Consider the following 21,360-nt stretch of genomic DNA (forward strand, 5'->3'; position numbering starts at 1 on the left):
GGTTGAAACAAAAGTTCTTCAGACTCAGCCTAAAGACCTTTCACTCCACCCCATGCACAGAAGCCAAGGGTGCCTCGTGGATGTAATCAGCTCAAGCTTGAGTGTATGGGGGAAAGAAATTTTCCCTCTTTTCCCACTCAGTTCTTTTGGCTGGCAATTAAAACGACATAAGGCAAATTAACAGGAGAAGATCAAAGGTATTAACATGTGCACGGGGAATCCACGTAATGATGAGGAACTTGAAAGACAGCCAGGCAAGGTGAGGTATGTGTCAATGAAAAATTAATCAGTCGATCTAAGAAAAAATTGGAAAGTGTTATTCGAGCCAAATTAGAGGGTTACAACCCGGGAAGAGCATCTCAGAAAGCTCTGAGAACTGTTCCGCCCATTAGAAGTCAAGACATAGTTTATATGAGTTTTTTTGAGACAGACGGCTGTATATCAAATGACGTATATTGACAGTTTACGTAATCCAGATCTAATTGCCATTGTGGTGGGTCATGTGACCCCTTACAAGATCAGGAAGGAATGTCATCTTTTTTTTTTTTTTTTTTTTTTTTTTGCGGTACGTGGGCCTCTCACTGTTGTGGCCTCTCCCGTTGCGGAGCACAGGCTCCGGACGCGCAGGCTCAGCGGCCATGGCTCACGGGCCCAGCCGCTCCGCGGCACGTGGGATCTTCCCGGACCGGGGCACGAACCCGCGTCCCCTGCATCGGCAGGCGGACTCTCAACCACTGCGCCACCAGGGAAGCCCAGAACGTCGTCTTTTAAGGAGCTGTCTTGTTGATGCTGGGAAAATGTTGTTCTTTATGGTTGAGCAGGTATTTATCTGACGGGGGAGGTTTGGTCGATGCCTAATGCAGGTACACAATGCACAGTGCAGGAGAGAGGAGAGGGCAAAGGGCAGAAAAGAATTTTTCACGTTTAAACTTTTCTTGTCTTGCCATAAAATATAAATTTTATTTCACATATGTGTATATATTCTGGACTAAGGAGAAGGAGGTAGGGTCTGAGGCTGAAACCAAGCAGGACCCTGTGGGACCCTCCTGGGCACCAAAGCCTTTCCAAGTGCCCCATTTCTTATTTGTAGGCTTCAGCCGCCTATACCTTCCCTGAGTACCAAAGTGCAGGTTCAAACAGTTGCTAATTAGGGAAGGGAGGGGATGCAGAGACAAAGGAGGAGCAGTCAGGACACAATAGTGCCGCACCCAGGTGGGGGATGGTAACTTCAGGCTGAGCACAAGTTTCCTGGAGCACCGCCTGTTACCTCACCACCAACCAATCAGAAGAAAGTCACGTACCCTGCATCCCTCATCCCAAATTTTGCCTATAAAAACTCTCCCCAAACCATCGGGGAGTTCGGGGTTTTTGAGCACAAACTCAAACAGGAGGGAAGGGGGCAGGGCACAACCTTAAGAAGAAGGACGTAGCCCTCGGACACAACATAAACTTATCAGAACCAAATGGGTCCAAGATGGCAGACGAGTCAACTTCCACTAGACCTTGAGCCTCAGTATACGCTCATAGTAACACATCAGCTAAATGACACACCCACAGGCGCCATGACAGTTCCAAGATGACCATAAAGGTAAAAAAGTGGGCAGTGGCCCAATTTCTGAAAATCCCCGCCCCTTGCCCAAAATAGCTGGGATACGCCTCCCACTCATTAGCCTATGAAATTACCCACTGCTCTAAAAACTGACAACCCTATACCCTGGCGCTACTTTCGCCTTCTGAGATGGCCTACACTCTGTGAGTGTATTTCTCTCTAAATAAATCCACTTCTTACCTATCACTTTGTCTCTCACTGGATTCTTTCTGCAATGAGACATCAAGACCGGAACTTCATTAAGTCCTGAGACCAGGTGTGTGATCTCAGTTAAAAGACCGTAGGTTCAGTCCCAGTGCATTGGTTCAAGTCCCAGTCGGAGTTCCACGGTTTCAAAAGCACCCGTTCTCCTTGTTTGGCCCTGCAATAAACCTTTCTCTGCTCCAAACTGACATTTCAGTTTGTTTGGCCTCACGATGTGCCAGGCACACGGACTTGTTCGGTAACAAGTTGTTACAGAACTTGTTCGGTAACACTGGTACTTCCCCTAAGCACTTCTGCTTCCCTTAGATGTCACATGGGAGTGACGTGTGACGTGCCAAGACTGCAGTTAAGGAACCCACTCAGGCTGGTCCCACGCACTCACGAATCAGGTCTTTCAGCTGGTCAGGGAAAGGGCAAGGTGTTCTCTTTATTGCCTTTTGCCTTCAATACGGGCATTTCAGCTGGAACGAAGACCGTGAGAGATTTCACAGATGAATTTGGCCTCCGTTGACAGAAACATTCAATTACGATCCCTCTTTGGTCATGGAGTATTTCATGCATCTTGTGGTTGACTCCGCTGGCATTAACAGAGGCTGAATGAAGATGGCTGGCCCCTCTTGCTTTTGTGTTAAACTGTTTTTTGTTTGTTTGTTTGTTTTTTAAGACGTTGCAGGGTAAAGAACATCAAAAGTACCTCCTTTCTCTCTTTATACATGTGAATTGAATTTTTATGCACATGCTACATCACTTCTTCCCTTTAGCTTCCCTATATACATAAAAATATATTGCCCTAAGTGTGTGTGTGTGTGTGTGTGTGTGTGTGTGTACCAATTGACAGAGAGAGAGTTTTCTGTAACTGAATTTCATTTCTGTGATGAACTCGTAAGTGGATGAAACTTAATCTCAGCTTCTGCTAACAAGTGACTTAATCTGTATGGTACCTACTTACACCCCCATAAGAAGCAATTTATGACAAATCAATAGTAATGGCGAGTTAACTGTCTCTGAGCTTTGGACTAAGAATGAGATGTAGTAATGTGTTTACCCAACCTCAAGTAATGCTAATATGAAAAATCAACGAGCAAAGGGAGGTCAAAATTCCTTTGACTTTCCCTTCAACGGTGAGGGATTGGAGTCTTGTAATGCAAATAATATTTACCCCCAGAGGACTAGGTGCTTTGAGTTGAAAATTAAAAAAAAAAAATTATACTGTATGTGCTGGGCATTTCTTATGTATTCATTTCTCCATGTGGTTCCCCCAGAATCAGTTGCTCTTTCTTAACAATCCCATATTTATTTGCATAAGAATTCTTTTTCAGCATCGGATGCATTCTATTCGGCTGGTCTCTGTGAGTCAGGCTTGACCAGTTACACCCCTCTCCCCACCTTGAACAGTGGTACAAAGAATTGAATATAGCTTGTGTTCCATTTCACCCCAAAAGTGCCTTGTTTTCTAGTCCCTTTGTGCCAAGGAAGCACTAATGAAGTCCCCACGCCCAGTCTCCCTGGGCTGCCTTGAGCTGCCATTCCCGAGCCAGTATCAAGCTTCCCACTAGTTCCAGGAACCCCCTAATCTCTGTCCATTAAATCACCTTTGGCTTAAGTTAACCCAAGTGGGTTTCTTTCTGCTTACAAAGAAAGAAGTCTCATCAGTATACCCACATATTTTTAAATATTTTTGATTTACTAATATAGCTACTGAGTACCAATTCCGTGCATGGAGTTTGACTGGACAGTCGGAAGAATATGTAGAATCCTTGCCCATCAAGAACACCCAACCAGTCCATGGATGTGAATTGGGAAGATCTCAGTAAAGGGAAAGAGGAAGAAAGAAATTCTTTCCCACAATGTGGAAAACACTGCATGTCTTTATATTTTGAAACAAAGTAAGAATCGTTTTTTCATTTTACACACACACACACACACAATTTAACACAGGCATCAAAAGGTCAAACAGAGCATTGGCTCCGAACCAGAATACCTGGGTTGGCGAAGACACAGACAGTGACGGCATGGCTACCTGTTCATCAAATGTGCCTTCCTGGTGCTCTTGCTGGAAGCAGTCGCTCATCCCACAACTACATTTCCCAGCATCCCTTTCCCGTCATCTAGATGGAGTCATGTGACCAGACCTTGACTAGGCAATATAAAAGCAGATACTAAGTGTCTTAAAGATGCAGATGTGCCCGCTCTGCTTATTTTTTCTTTTTTTCCATCTTGTCATGGGATATCACATCCATTTTATTTATTTATTTATTTATTTTTTGGCCACGCCACGTGGCTTGCAAGATCTTAGTTTCTCGACCAGGGATTGAACCAGGGCCCCGGCAGTGAAAGTACCGAGTCCTAACCCCTGGACCGCCAGGGAGTCCCTCACGTCCACTTTAGAAGCTTTGTGCTGACGTTGCCGGAGCCACACATGGAACAGATTACTGCTTTGAAGGGTTCTAGTCAAAGATTCAGAAAAACCACATGGAGGGCTCTAGCTGTGAGAAATAAACTTCTACTGAGTTTGAGCCATTTTATATTTTTCGGTTTATTTTTTCAGGGTGATTTTTAAAGCTTTACTGGGGTATAACTGATATACCCAAAAAATGCACATATTTAATGTACGCGTTTTGATGAGCGCGGGCACATGCATACACCCAAAACACCATCACCACAATCAAGGTACTACGTGTATCCATCATAGTGTTAGGTCTCTTTGTCACAGCAACCAGCATTATCTTCAATAGCACATTCAGATACACACCCACCACGACAATTTCTGTTTTTACATGACTGTTTTGTTTTGGACACTATGTATATCCATGCCACACATTACTGAAATCCTATCATTTGCTAAGTATTCTCCTAGGACCTATAGTCTAGTGTGAAGTCAAGTAATAATAGACTTTCCGTTTGCGTCACATGTAATATATGAAGTCATTGTCACCTCCATTAACTGACGTGACTCCCACAACTTTCCTTTAGTGTGTGCAAGGTGGAGATCGTTACCCCCATTTCAGGTGTGAATCCTGGTATTCACAGATAAAGTTCTCTGGATTTTCTTTTAATAAAGTCAATAAGAACCAGAACAGAAAGGAACGTTTCAATAAAACGTACTACTTAGAACTATAGAGGTAAATGCCCCAAATGTAGCAAAATAGAGTGCTTGCCTCCAGCAAGGGAAAATGGGCAGGGACTTCCCTGGCGGTCCAGTGGTTGAGACTCCACACTTCCACTGCAGATCCCTGGTTGGGGAAGAGCCCACATGCCATGTGATGTGGCCCCAAATAAGGGGGGTTGGTGGTGATGAGTGGGAAATGGGCAGATGGGACTGTTTTGTTTTTGTTTTGTTTTGATTTGTCACAAGTCTGCTTGAAATGCATGATTCTTTATGTCATGCAGGGCTTTGATATTTTTCATGCAGTGAATTTTTACAAATTTTCTTTGTAGTTTTTCTCCCAAATGGCCCATTTCTTAAAAGATGAAAACAGCTCATACACACCGGAACTTCTGGTCTTCCCTTCAAATGAGAGGGTATCTTCTAGTTCAGTTCGCTTGTATGCATTTAACACCTACTGCATAGCTGATTGAAAAATAGGTCAGTAAGTCATGAAGCTTATACTCCTCTAAAGCCACGTTTATAGAAGTGTAAAGCCTGGTCTGAACTCACACAACCCCCAGACTCGCTGGAGAAAGAAACTGGGAAGACATCAAAGCCTTAAGTGACTCTGGGCACTTCATACATTCTTACATGACATCTTTTTCAGTTTCGTATCACTTAATTTCAGATCCATCTTACCATCCACAGTGTTTTATCATATGCAGTGTTTGCTTTTTAGTGCCATGTAAGATAATGTTCCCTTTCAATGGAGCTTGGTGTTTTTTTGTTTATGGAATGTGTAATTAAAGATTAAGTTGTTCGATACAGACTCTAACGTGAGCCTAGGCACAGAAGCAGGCAGGGGAAACTCTTCCTGAAATGCAATCTAATTAGGCCACCTCCTGCTGAAAACTTTCCAGCAGTTCGTCACTGCCCTCAGGCTAAAGCCCCAAACCCGTGCTGGGGTAACGAAGTTTGTCCTCATTTGGTTTCTGCCTGATATCAGGAGCCCTCACCCCACACCGACCCGCCCAAGCATCCAACCCCATCCCCTTCCCCTCCACTGACCGCGGGCAACCATATAGATCCCAGAATGTGTGAGGTCTCCACTCACCTCTAGGGCTGTTCCCGGGGTGTTGTGTTTCCTGGATGTTTGGCTGGTCTCTCCTCAACTTGAAGTCCTCTCTTAAGAGACAACACTTCTGGAAAATGATACAAAGGAATGTATTTACAAAACAGAAATAGACCCACTGACACAGAAGACAAACTTATGGTTACCAAAGGGGAAACGGGGGGAGGGGAGGGATAAATTAGGAGGTTGGGATTAACAGATACACATGATTACATCTAAAATAGGTAACCAGGGACTTCCCTGGTGGTTAAGAATCCGCTTGCCAAAGCAGGAGACACAGGTTCGAGCCCCGGTCCGGGAAGATCCCACATGCCGCGGAGCAACTAAGCCTGTGCGCCACAACTACTGAGCCTGCGCTCTAGAGCCCGCGAGCCACAACTAGAGAAAGCCTGAAAGCAGCAATGAAGACCCAATGCAGCCAAAAAATAAAATAATAAATAAAAGATAAATAAAAACATAAACCTCACCTGAGGGTGACGCTGCCTCAGGATGGAAGAAAACATGTCTTCAAGAGAGGATGAGGTGCTTTAGGGATCCCTTTGTTAATTCTCCTGGGTTTTGTGTTTTTGTCTGATTACAAAGACAAAATTATCATTGGATGAACTAACATTGACCTTGACCATAATCACTCTGCCTGATGGAAGTTTCCCCTCTCCTTGACATCCCTTATCATTTACACAGTTTTTTTTTTCATAACAGCAGCAACTCACTTACAACATGAGGGTGCTCCGTAAAGGCCAAAAAAGCCCAGCTGATTCCTTTCATTTTTTTTTAAAGAGAGATGCCAACACAAGTTGACACAAACTGTGGAGTACTGTAAATGTTGACACTTTCTAAATAAATACTGTCAACACAGGCAGAAACATTGTGACATAATGGTACTAGTCACAAGATAATTATGGCATTTATAAAAATGTTAACTTACAGCCACTGCCAATCTGTTTTTGGCAAATGAGACAGAAGCCTGAAATGGTTTAGTGACCATCGGACGCCTCTCTCCCATCCTCCGGTGGGACTCCTGTGTCGTCACAGCCTTCCTTGTAGACGACGCTTAAGGTCTTCACCTGAGGCGCTTGTGGAATGGGGGCCGCAGGCAAACTAGTCCTGCAAGCACCCCCCTACTCACCCCCATCCCATGGAAAGGCCACTTGAATGGATTCATCTTCACTGGTGACCGGCATGGCTTTGGAGTCAGAGAATTGAGTTTCATTTCTGACTCTGATACCTAGTAGGCGAAAGTCATCTTTTAGGAAATTTCAATTTCCTCATGCATAAAACAGAGGTCCGCTGGCTGGTTGGAGAGGCCATATGAGATACAAGATGTAAAGTAATTACATCACTGTGGTCTCTCAAGTATACTTCTCAGTAATCACTATCATCATTATGAAATAAACTATTAAAAATTTTCAAACAGCAATAGCTATTAAAAACAATTTTACTCTGCACTTTTGATGTGAATTTGAGGATGAAGGGCCGATGTGGTTCCAGTCATGGGTCCTAGGACAGCACTATTCATGGAGATGGGGCTTGGTGAGTATTGGAAACTTGGGATCAGAGAACGAAACATAATAGTCTACCCTCCGTATTATGTCTTTAAAAATAGTTACCTGGCCAAAAACAAATGCTTATAATTATCTAATAAAAATATATACAAAAATTTAAGTACATTTCCACTCCAAACTAAACGAATGCAGTAGTTTTGGCTGACTGCAAAAATGGAAAAGTATTTTTTTGTTATCAAATATAACGCTTCCATATCCTTCTCTCTCTCTCTCTCTCTCTCTCTCTCTCCATCCCTCGCTCCCTCTCCCAGGTCTTGCCACAGACCAATTCAACCACATTGTCTGGGGTGGGACTCAGAGGTCGGTTCTTTTCAAAGCCCCCCTCCCCTGGCCAATGACTGTCAGGCACTTTGAGAACCGCTGATCAGTGGTTTCCAAACCCTGCAGGTGATTCTAGTGATGCTGAGGTGAGAGCCCTTGACCTTGGTCCTCCCAAGTGTGGATGGGGGATTTCTACGGCCTCTCCTTCCTTACTCACCAGAGCATGGGCATTTGTGCGAAATGTGAAAGGACTCTTGGGCAAGTAAAATACAAATGATAAGTACCCCAAATGTACTAATTCCCCGAGGCCAGGTCATTTAAACCGACCACCGGGGGCCATTTGGGAACCGGTATGCTGCTTCCAAGGACCAGTTAATTCAAAGGGCTTTTATCTCAATGTCTGCGATTCACAGTAGATGGTGAGTCATTCCCGGGGGCTAGAGTAATGAGTCTCCATCTCTGTGGAATGTGGATTTCCCCAACTGAGCAGTTACTGTTTAATGGGTATGGAGTTTCAGTAGGGGATGATGAAAAATTCAGGAACTGGATCTATCTATCATGCGATGGGAAATTAATTGGGTAGCAAATGAAAGATGAATTGGGACAGAGGCAAATGAATGTGAGAAGTTCAGTAAAGAGGCCACATCACAATAGCCCAGTTCCAGGACATAATTCTTGCATCTTAAAAGGAAAAGAAGCAACCACTATGGAGAACGGTATGGAGGTTCCTTAAAAAACTAAAGCTAGAGCTACCATATGATCCAGCAATCCCACTCCTGGGCATATATCTAGAGAAAAACCATAATTTGAAAAGATACATGCACCCCAGTGTTCATTGCAGCACTTTTCACAGTAGCCAAGACATGGAAACAACCTAGATGTCTGTCGACAGACGAATGGATAAGGAAGATGTGGTACACGTATACAATGGAATATTACTGAGCCATAAAAAAATGAAATAATGCCATTTGCAGCAACATAGATGGACCTAGAGATTACCATACTAAGTGAGGTCAGACAAAGCAAGACAAATATATGATATCACTTGTATGTGGATTCTAAAAAGATGATACAAATGAACTTATTTACAAAACAGACACAGACTCAGACATAGAAAACAAACTTATATGGTTACCAAACGGGAAAGGGATAAATTAGGAGTTTGGGATTAACATATACACACTATTATATATAAAGTAAATAAAAAACAAGAACCTACAGTATAACACAGGGAATTCGACTCAATATTCTGTAATAACTTAAACAGGAAAAGAATCTGAAAATAATGGATATACGTATATGTATAACTGAATCACTGTGCTGTACACCTGAAACTAACACAACATTATAGATCAACTATACTCCAATATAAAATTTTTAAAAATTAAAACAAAAACAGATGCAGGGAGAGTCAGGAGCTGAATTCAAAGGAAAAGTTAAGTGACTAGATATGGAATCAAGGAAGCCAGTGATATCACAGATGACTGTTACCTGACCTCGCTTTCACATGTTAAAACTTAGGTGTCTTCAGAAAATATGCTTAAATACCTAGAATGAGTTACCCACCCCAGGTATAAAAGAGTCTAGGAAATACAGTATGTACCAGAACCTGGGTACAGGTCTCACAGAGCAAACATTCCCCTATACATGAAATGAGTGCAGGGGAAAGAGAAGATAAAGCCCTGAGAAATTAAAATCATTTAAATAAACTGGTGGCTTACTTTGTAATAGGAGAGAAGTCTATGAATACTTTTTTAAAAGCGAGTCCACTGGAATCTTAGTTTTTATTTATTTTTTTTTAATCTAGGTAAGAATGGCCATACGGGCTCTACAGCACAGACTCAGTAGTTGTGGCTCACGGGCTTTAGAGCACAGCCTCAGTAGCTGTGGTGCACGGGCTTAGTTGCTCTGCAGCATGTGGGATCTTCCCGGACCAGGGATCGAACCCGTGTCCCCTGCATTAGCAGGCGGATTCTTAACCACTGCGCCACCAGGGAAGCCCCTGCTTAGGCCTTTATTAGGCTCAAAATGATCACTTTTTTATTAAATGGAAAAGGACTGTTCAGTTCCTGCGAACAAACGTCTCAATCATGTTGGTTTCTATTTCATCCCATGATGAATAGTAATTAATTACACGTTGATCATTTTCATGCTTGGGACCCTACATAATGCCAATGCGATCATCAACTAGCAAAAAGGGGTTGAAATGCCTTTGGTTTGTGCCACATTGATGGTTGATTGGAGTCTTGTTATGCAAATAAAGCTCCCCACTGAGAGAGGAAAGATGAGAATAAAAAAGTGTTCTATCCAACGAGGTGGATATTCCCTGCATAACTTGTGTGTGTGCCCTTCCAGTTTCTCTTCCATAACATCACCCTTTTTCTTTCAACAGAATTACTTTTTATTCGTGGAACAGTTCTTTAGTAACTCCTAAAATTAAGGACTTACTTATTTTAACAATATTTTGCGCTGTCTTGACATCTGGGGAAATCAGGAGGGTCTGGAACTGCTAGTCTCCACCCCTAATCTGCTGTTACAGCCGCCGTTTGCATTACATTGTGCATTTCCGTTTTCTACACCACTGGTTAAATTTAACAATGTATATACTGATATTCATCTGCTCCTACAATAAATTTTTGTTTTAGTCTGACTCTGTGCTAAGTATTCACTAGGAGCTATGGATGAGACAGTGAAGAAGACAGCTCTGGTCTCTGATCCTCCAGACTTAGCATCTAAAAGATACAAATAAGGTCGTGCAGTCCCTGACAGTCTCTAAAAGAGACATCCATCAAGGCATCTCATTCCCAGAACATCGCTAGAAAGTTGGCAAGACAGAGGCTGTTGGCTCCATTTCCAAGTGTGACAATTGAGGTCCAGCAAAGTAGGGCACGTGGCCAACATGGGGCTCAGGCTGTACGAATTCCTGAGTCCGAATCCAATGTTCCTCCTTTCACCTCCTATCTTAGGCAAGGATGGCACCACTCGTTCATCTATCAGGATCTCTAAGATTATCCCAGGGAAGGAACCTGTTAGGCAATGATTAAAATGCAATCATCACCCTATGACATTAATTCTACTATTTTTTCTATCCTGATTTTTAAAATAATTTTTATTTTTAATGCAACTTTAAAGGTTACACTCCACTTACAGTTATTACAAAATATTGGCTATATTCCCTATGTTGGACAATACATCCTTGTAGCCTATCTTACTCCCCGTATTTTGTACATCCCACTCCCTCCCCACTGGTAACCACTAGTTGGTTCTCTATATCGGTGTCTACTTTTTTTTATTGTTATAACCACTAGTTCGTTGTATATTTTAGATTCCACATATAAGTGATAACATACAGTGTTTGCCTTTCACTTTCTGACTTATTTCACTTAGCCTAATGCTTCCAAGTCCATCCATGTTGCTGCAAATGTCAAATTTTCATTCTTTTTTTTTTTTTTTTTTTGCATAACCACTACGCCACCAGGGAAGCCCAAATTTTCATTCTTTTTTATGGTTGAGTAGTGTTCCATTGTATCTGTACACCACATCTTCTTTATCCATTCATCTGTTGATGAACACTTGGGTTGTTTCCATATCTTGGTGATTGTAAATAATGCTGCTGTGAACATTGGGGCACATGTATCTTTTGGAGTTAGCACCTTTGTTTTTTTCGGATATATACCCAAGAGTGGGATTGCTGGATCATACAGTAGCTCTATTTTTAGTTTTTTTATGGAACCTCCATACTGTTCTCCATAGTGGCTGCACTAGTTTACATTCCCAGCCACAGTGCAGCAGGGTTCCCTTTTCTCCACACCCTCTCCCGCATTTGTTATTTGTGTTCTTTTTGATGATCGCCATTCTGGCCGTCGTGAGGTGATGTCTCATGGTGGTTTGGATGATTAGCAATGTTGAGCATCTTTCCATGAGCCCGTCCTGATTTATTAATGTAGCTTTTATTCTCATTTTCACCAAGCTACGTTGTCTCCCTATGTTGAATCCCTGTAGATGTGAAATATATCACTCATTCTTTTCTCTTCCTTACACGTCCCTCCCCATCACCTATCTCAGAACTAGGGTTGCCAGGTGACATAAGGGACATCTGACTAATTTTGAATTTCACATAGGTTATGAATTTTTAGTATAAGTATGTCCCAAATATTGCTTTGGATATACTTACATTAAAGTTATTGATTATCTGAAATTCAAATTTAACTGGCGGTCCTGCATTTTTATTTGGTAAACCTGATCACTACGCAGAGCATGTCTCTCCTCCTCCTTTTTCTATGAAGCATGTACGGCGTCTACATAATTATTTCCATTTTACTTTATGCTCTTTTTCATCTTTAGAAATCTCAATTAATAAAAGAATTGGATGCTGGGGGGAAATACTTTAAATAATTCCTTTCTACATTGATTACTTACACTTCAAGTCTCAAAGGAAAAAGAAGCAACCTGTAAAATGCATGCATAATCCAAAGGCCCAATGCAAAATCCTATTCATTCCCTTTAATACACAGCAGTTTTCAAAACTAGAATTTATAAGGAGGTGATATATTTTTACAAGCTTTGATATTCTAATGCAGGGTTTGATATTTCCAGCCTCAAGGAGTGAAATTCTGATGGAAAAATGATAAAAGCTAGAATCCTTTTGTGGAAATATATAATCAGAAGCATTTGATAATAGTACTTATTGACATGTTTACTGTACATTTTCAAAAGGATAAAGATTTGTGAGGGTCAAGGGAACATTTGTGGAATTTTCAGTAGCGTATAGTTCAAAAAGATTTCTAAAGGTGTAAGATTATACTGAACAAAAGAAATAATTCGATTTTGTAATAGGCAAAAGGGTTTTAAGATTGCCTCCTTTTCAGCGATGGAAATAGGGTAGTTTGCATTACCACGGTCAGGGTGGGAGTGATCTGGCTCGTACCCCTCATGATATTAAGAACATGAAAAGGGAATTCTTTTCTCAGTAAAATAAGTAGAATGGTCAATTTTGCCTCTTAACTTCCCCCCTGGGGTTGCAGGGGAGTGATGTCAGGGTACATGGAAAAGAATGCCCACACTTAATATTGATTCTTTAACCAAATACCCCACAGGGTAACATCTGCATCAGTTCACTACCAGGGAAAAAGCAACTTAGTCTTGATGATTTGGAGATATTTAAATCTCCAAATTTAAATCTCCAAACAACTACTGAGCCTGTGCTCTAGAGCCCGTGAGCCACAACTACTGAGCCCTCGTGCCACAACTACTGAAGCCCGCGCGCCTAGAACCCGTGCTCCGCAACAAGAGATGCCACCGCAATGTGAACAGCTGCTAATAAAACAGGATAGCACTCAAAGAATTTCAAGAGGGGTGAAGTAAGTAAGCAAAAATAAGAAAAAGTTATGGAAGGAGTGATTGTGGTCATCTTTTTAATGGGGTTGTCCTCCTAGTCTGGCCACACAGCAAAACCCAATGAAGTACCTGGTCTGACCACAACAAACTATAGTTGACCCTTGAAGAATGAGGGGTTAGGGGTGCTGACCCTCCAATCCACGTTTAACTTTAGTTGACCCTCCGTATCCACAAATTCAACCAACCATGGATTGTGTAATACTCAAGTATTTACTATTGAAAAAAAAACCCCACATGTATAAGTGGACCCACGCAGTTCAAACCCAGATTGTTCAAGGATCAGTTCTGTATCGTGTGAAAGTATCTTCTAGAACAGAGCTATGAACCACCTGCCTGACCCTCTGTGTCAGGTCTAGCATGAAACACCACAGAGTAAGCTATATTTTCCTATCCTCTATTGTCCTGGTTAGGTGACTGATCTGGGCTAATAAAGGTTAAGGATCATTGCAAGATAGAGAAAGTAGAGCCATAAAATTTCTGCAGACAGTGAGAGAGTATCACCCTATGACCTGTACCCAGTCCAACAAAACCAGCTGCAAAACTGTTTCAAGTGGTCAAACAACAGTATGTCAGGCTTCCCTGGTGGTGCAGCGGTTAAGAATCCACCTGCCAACACAGGGGACACGGGTTCAAGCCCTGGTCCGGGAAGATCCCACATGGCGCGGAGGGACTAAGCCCATGTGCCACAACTACTGAGCCTGCGCTCTAGAGCCCGTGAGCCACAATTTCTGAGCCCTCGTGCCACAACTACTGAAGCCTGCGCGCCTAGAACCTGTGCTCCGCAACAAGAGAAGCCACCGCAATGTGAAGCCCACGCACCGCAATGAAGAGTAGTCCCCACTTGCCACAACCAGAGAAAGCCCGTGGGCAGCAAACAAGACCCAACGCAGCCAAAAAAAAAAAAAAAAACAGTGTGTCACATCAAGATACAAAATTAATAACACAGAAACAGGAGAATGAATGTCAATTCTCAAAGAAGTAGACCATAATTTTGGACAAACATTAGATGCTTCATTCTAACGCAAGTCATTTTCGATACAACGTTCTGAAACATCCGCATTTAGGGGCAAAAAAACACATGATTATCAGAAATTATTCAAATGGAAGACAAAGCAGAATGCCCCACCACCCCCTGCTGTAAAAACACAGTAGAGAAGCTATTATAAAAATAGCCGTGCAAACGGTTGAGTTTTAAGATTTTCACAGCTTATTGAAAGTCATAAATTGAAGCCTTTGTTTCAGAGGAAGCAAAGGAAGTATTTGCACAGGGAGCTGTTCCAAAACAGCTCTGAAATCAACAATCACGTGGAGGGTGTTGAGGAAAGCCCGCAGCAGAGCCAAGCTTTGCCAGCTGGGATGGCCGAGAAGAGGACTAGAAATGGAGCAAAGGACGAAGCTAAGAATATGTCTCAGACATATATACACTAACAAACATAAGGTAGATAGCTAGTGGGAAGCAGCCACACAGCACAGGGAGATCAGCTCGGTGCTTTGTGACCACCTAGAGGGGTGGGATAGGGAGGGTGGGAGGGAGGGAGACGCAGAGGGGAGAGATATGGGAACATATGTTTATGTATAACTGATTCACTTTGTTATAAAGCAGAAAGTAACACACCATTGTAAAGCAATTATACCCCAATAAAGATGTTAAAAAAAAAAAAAAGAATATGTCTCAGAGAAACAGGGGGTTCGCACATGGCTGGGAACACAGGGGAACCCCAGCAAGTCTTCTTCCTCTGGGAGGATTTCATAGCGCCTCATAAGAGTCCTGACAGTCAATGAATTATCTTCAGAAGATATATTCACAATTAGGTATAACAAGTTGAAACGTCAGCCACTCATTAAAAAAATGCAACAGAACGGAAAGTGGCCAAACCAGTAAGTGGAGGAAAAGAATAATGGCCCAACTCAAATCATGCAGGAAAGGAAGGGGAAACTAGGCATAAAAAAAGGCAGAGAGCAAGTGAAACAAAGTGAAGTGTCCATCACCTTAACATCAGGTGGCAGATCTGTAAGGAAGGAAACCCTATGCTTGAAAGATATATGCAGAGGCCATTTGAGGGGAAAACAGAGCTTTTGAGTGTAAAACAATCAGAAATATTGTTTTTAAGAAGGGTGGCGGGAGGGATGGGATGTTTAGAATTGACATGTACACGCTGCTCTATTTAAAATGGATAAAACAACGGGGACCTACTGTACAGCACAGGGAACTCTGCTCAATAGTATGTAACAACCTAAACAGGAAAAGAATTTGAAAAAGAACAGATACGTGTATATGTGTAACTGAATCACTTTGCTGTACACCTGAAACTAACACGATATTGTTAACCAGCTATACTCCAGTATAAAATAAAAAGTTTTTTAAAAAAAAGAAATAATATTTTTAGCCATTCTTCATGAGATAATGAGAGGGATTTATTACTAATCTAATAAGATGAGCAGAGGGGAGGGGTCAGAAGGGTAGGAAAGGAGCCAGGGCAGCTATTAGCCCACAAGACCCCTGTGTGCGTTACCAGGGCTCCGTTCCTCTGTCCCAGAACCTGGTGGCTAGAGCAGGAGCTGCACACCGGGCCCTCCACCCCTTCCTTCACCAGGCGTCTGCACACGGCACGTCTTGCAGGTCTACAGGGAGTGGTCGCGGTGGGGACAGGAGTCAACTCAACAGGCTCCGAGGAAATGGCCCCATGCCTGAGGATCCAGCCTCACTGAAAGCCCAGATCGAAGAGTCGGGATGCTTTACACTCCACGTGAAGTCGTCTGCATTGCTGTGGTGTAATATCACCTTGCTGCCCTTGTCACTCCCACCCTCCTCCCATGTTCAGTACCGTCTCTTGGGCCTGCAAATTCTTGACATGAACAATGCCACTATGCGAATCGAGGAAGGGGCTGGGCCGGTGACTCATCCACATGCTTCCAGCCACAGTGGTTGTTTCGGGAATGGACATTTCAGCCCTGTAGTCCCACGAGGTTAGTGGCCTGCAGGAAATGAGCCTTCTGCTGCCTAAAATCTTGCAAGAAGCGCAAACAGTCCACATTTTAGGAGACCTCAAGCTGGGGGCTGTTTGGTGATGACATCTGCCCATCCATGCTGAGGTCCTGTCGGTTTGGGGAGTAAAGGCTAACCAAGTTTCTTATTTCCCCAATGACGGCATCCAAAAACTCTGAAACGATGACCTGGTGCATGTGTAAAAAGTGCTTTCACTAGCAGTGCCATCTTACCCACGGTCCACAGATCATGCAGCGATGGCTGGACATCATACCTGCCCAGCTGCTTTGCAACTACGTACAACGTCTGTTCTGTGGACAGGAGCCATCAGCTGCCTCAGAGGGGCTGCATCCAGAAAGTCCAGCCAGGACCCTCCCCCACCTACCCAAGCTGCAACCAGCGTGCACCCCAGGGCTTGGTGGGACCTGTTGAGAAATGATATGCTCTTTTCTGCTGCATGTCAGCCTGGAGGGACGGGCAGCCCCTACTGTCCCCATGAGGGAACATCCTGTCTGACAATGGCACACACACAGCAGAAGGCAAGAAATGAGGTTAAGAGAAACTCTATTCTGATGAGCTCCTGGATCCAGCTGAACCTGCAGGCCAAACTGCCCATTAATACTTTAGCAACACAAAATGTAATTTTTTGTTATTCGTTTAAGCCACTTTGAATTGGATTGTCTGTTACAAAAGAAAGAGGCCAACCTGATACATATCATAAATTCAGGACCATGTATTGTTAATCTCCCTACTTTGTAGAATAACATCTACAGCCAAGTGGACACAGGAGGGAAGGGGAAGGAAGAGGGGAGAGAGAATTGGAGTGGAAGTTTTAGCAGAACGGCCAACCTGAGGACTAGGGCGGGTATAAATGGGTGGTCTTAGAATCTCCACCCAAAGAATTGTGTCCACGTGGTATTACCCATGAAATGAAATGCTCTGTGAGGCTTATCTGCCTCTCCAATGGGTGCCTTGTAACTAACAACCACCTTTAAACAGTATACTATTTTGAAAGAAAGTAATTTTAGTTGGATGGTGAATTACTTGGACGAGTAGACTTCAGTACACAAGCCTGTTCTAAACTGATACACTAGAAAAACTACTTCCAAAACAATTAATACTGGATTAGACTGTGTGCCTCAGACCTCATCTGGTATCCAGGATGGAGGATATCTATACCCCCGAACAGACGACCCTCCCCAGATAACCCCAATGGCTCCAACCTCCCTCTGAAAACCTGCAATTTATAAGAGCTTGCTGATCCAGAAAAGCCACATTGGCCAAGCTTTCAGAGTTTGCTTTTCCTGGGGAATGAGCAATGATTTCATATACAGGCGCACAAAGAGCTCCGTTCAATGCTTGAAAACTTCCATGTCCACAGAGGAAAAATCTGCCGCTGAAATGTTAAGGCTAATTGTGTTAAGGACGATGTTTGTCGTAGCCCTGGAATACTGCTTCCTTTTGGCCACACAGCAAAACAGTAGATGTAGAAGAGCAAAATATGTCACCCCAATGTGGACCACTTGGGCACATTGATTATTTTGAATTAAAGTTACTAAAGAAATGGCTGGTGTAAGAAGGATGCTCTGACCCTCTTTTGTCCCCCAAAAAGCAAGAAATAAATCTCCCACATGAAAGGTACCTCCCTGAACTGGGAGATGGAAAGACCTCCTTATCACCAGAAACAGGGAATTCAAGGCTGAGAAGATGGTATAAACAAACCTTGTCACTTCTTCACTAATTTACTATGCCAAGCCCTAATTTTTTTTCATGTCAATTCTTCACAACTTTATTGTTTCTTTGTCGAAAAGGTACAAAAGCTGCCTGCTTTGGTCACTTCTTTGAGTTTCTTATTTTTATGGACTCCCCCACGTATGAAATTAAATTTGTTCTTCTCCTGTTACGCTGTTTCATGTCAATTTAATGATCAGACCAGTCAAAGAACCTAGAAGGGAAGAAGGGAAAAGGTTTCCTCCCCTGCATAGACCAGAGGGTGTAGGACTGCACTAAGACAAAACTTACGTTTGAAAATCTGAAATGTCTTAGGCATTGTTTGCTTTGGAAGAGAGCAATGTTCAGAAGTGAGGGGAGGGAGAATTTCCTAAACATGAATAACATTCCGCTTGTTACTAAAGATTAAAAACAAACAAAAAATCCCACTACTGGGCATATATCCTGAGAAAACCATAATTCAAACGGAGACATGCACCACAATGTTCGTTGTAGCACTATTTACAATAGCCAGGACATGGGAGCAAAATCCATCTTATCAAATCTCAAGAACTTTTCTACAGATCACTCTGGAAATACACCGAGTTAAACACACTCTAGGGCAGGGGTCCCCAACACCCCCCGGCCGCAGACAGATACTGGTCATCTGCCTTTAGGAACGGGGCCGCACAGCAGGAGGTGAGAGGGGAGTTCGCAAAGCTTCATCTGCCACTCCCCATGGCTCCCCGTCACTCGCATTACCGCCTGAACCATCAACGCCCCCGCCCCATCTGTGGAAAAATTGTCTTCCACGAAACCGGTCCCTGGTGCCGAAAAGGTTGCGGACCACTGCTCTAGGGCACAGTCCTACATTGCAAGGAGACAGAGGGAAGATAAATGAAGTCATATTGGATTAGAAGCCCACCTACTTCAGTATGACCTCATCTGAACTGCTTACCTCTGTGATGTCCTTATTTCCCAATTTCCAGTCATCACTGCATAATCTGTGCATGGTAGGTAAGATGGCAAAGCTAGCATAGAAATCATTGATGGTGGATCCGGACAGCTAGTCTGGCTGATGGCAGTTTTTATAAATGTATCAGGTAATCATTTCAGGTTTTAAACAGCTCCTACTTAGATGCAGGTGATTTTTGTGCCGGGTTGAAATGGGTCTCGTTGTTTGCCAGATTTTTCAAGCAACACCAAAAGATACAGATTTTTATGTGAAAGTTTCAGAGTTTTAAATGTTGGCTACTATGATGATTCTGAATTATTAGGAGACTGCTTGCCAAAGGGACCCCTTCTGGGGTCCAGCGTATATACAGGCAGACCTTGGAGATATTGTGGGTTCGGTTCCAGGCAAATACAATAAAGAGGATATTGCAAAAAAGTGAGTCACACAAATGTTTTGGTTTCCCAGTGCATATAAAAGTTATGTCTACACCATACTGTAGTCTGTTAAGCGTGCAATAGCATATGTCTTAAAAAACATGTACATACCTTTATTTAAAAATACCTTACTGCTAAAAAGTGCTAACCATCGGCTGAGCCTTTAGCAAGGGCAGTCCTTTCGTACTAGCTACATCAAAGATCACTGCTCACAGATCATCATAATAAATGCAACAATAATGCAACAGTTTGAAACACAGAATTACCAAAATGTGACACAGGGACACAAAGTGAGCAAATGCTCTTGGAAAAGTGGCACCAATAGACTTGTTCAACGCAGGGTTGTCACAAACCTTCGATTTGTAAAAAATGCAATATCTAGGGCTTCCCTGGCGGCGCAGTGGTTGAGAGTCCGCCTGCCGATGCAGGCACACGGGTTCGTGCCCTGGTCCAGAGCAGCTGAGCCCATGAGCCATGGCCGCTGAGCCTGCGCGTCCGGAGCCTGTGCTCCGCAACGGGAGAGGTCACAACAGTGAGAGGCCCGCGTACCGAAAAAAAAAAAAAAAAAAAAATTTGCATATTTAAACCTTTTCTTATTAAAGAAACCCTTTCTTTCTTCTTTATAGGATATTTATTTTCTGGTGTATTAAGCCAACAAGAGAAAAACTGATCTGCTGTTTACTCTTATATGTGATTTAATACAAATATGCATGAGTCTCAAATATATATTTTTTCCTACAACGGCAAGCCCAAGTGTTTCTCTCCTAAAGGCTCCAGGAAAGATTGTTAAAATAGCTTTATAATTAATCCTTCCCTGTATATGAAATTTCTCATTCTGTTGTTCTCATTACAATCCCCATGTTAATCTCTTACCACATTTCAGTAACCAAAAGAAATTTATTGAAAGGTTGAAGAACGGACCAAAAATCACTTGTGCTGTTAATATGAACACTCTAGGAAGGAGATCCTCTAAAGGCAGAGAAATACTACATCTGATTTTCTTTAACCTTCTACTCCCTGAACCAATACTGAAAGGCTGAAGAACTGGCCAAAATCACCCCTGAAATTAGATCAATATTATAAGAAAGAGATCCTCAAATGTAGGAAGCTGATACATTTGATTTTCTTTAACATTCTACTTACTGATCCTTTGAGTGGAGGGCAGTGGCTGTTTAAATGTAATGTACGTAATATCCAGCCTGGGTTCAGCCTATTGGTTATGAGCTCAGACTCTGGATTCAGATGCCCTGGGTATACACCCAGCCTCCACCTCTTCCTTGCTGTGTTCTATCACCTTAGGAAGTGTACTGCAGAACTGCAGCCGCTGTGAGGATGTAGGCAATGCCAGGAGGATCAAGCTAAGAGAAACTCAGCTTAGAGTTTCACAGAGAGATTAAATGACACCTTGATCAAGACTTGCCTGAAGGCCACCCTGCTGCTGTTCTTTTTCATTTATGAGAACCAATAAATTCTCTCAGTTATTTAAGTCAGACTGAGAATGGATTTATGTCACGGGTCACCACAAGTACCCTAGCCTATGCTGGCCCACAGTTAACCGCACTTGGCCTTTCTGACTGATTTAGCCTCTTCTGATGGATGGGCACAGGCCTTAATGCATAACTGATCATGTATTTTCTGTTCATGTCACATTACAATGTGCTCTGAACTTTAAGTCACTCTGCACAGAGAGGAGGAAGAAGAAAAATGTGAAAACAAAGAAAAAGTTTTGCTCAAAAACAATAGGGAGCCCAAGGGGGTTGTAAATGCTCAGCGCTTGAAGAACAGACTATGTCCCATGTCAGCAGCCTCCCTGGATGTCTTGCCCAGTCTCCTATTGTATTTCTTCCCAGAGAGGCCCTTCCCACACTCAAAACTCTTCCTAAATTATCTGTGGTTAAAAAAACTTCCCAGTCTGTGCGTGTTCATGGCTGGGTGAAAGGAACACAGATAATGAATGGGTAGAGAGAGAGCATCTTTCCCCAACTCCTCCTAAATACCTGCTAGGAAGAAAAGTGTTAGCAG

The sequence above is a fragment of the Neophocaena asiaeorientalis genome, unplaced genomic scaffold, assembly GCF_003031525.2.
Source record: "Neophocaena asiaeorientalis asiaeorientalis breed wild unplaced genomic scaffold, Neophocaena_asiaeorientalis_V1.1 scaffold77, whole genome shotgun sequence".
Classification (NCBI taxonomy): domain Eukaryota; kingdom Metazoa; phylum Chordata; class Mammalia; order Artiodactyla; family Phocoenidae; genus Neophocaena; species Neophocaena asiaeorientalis.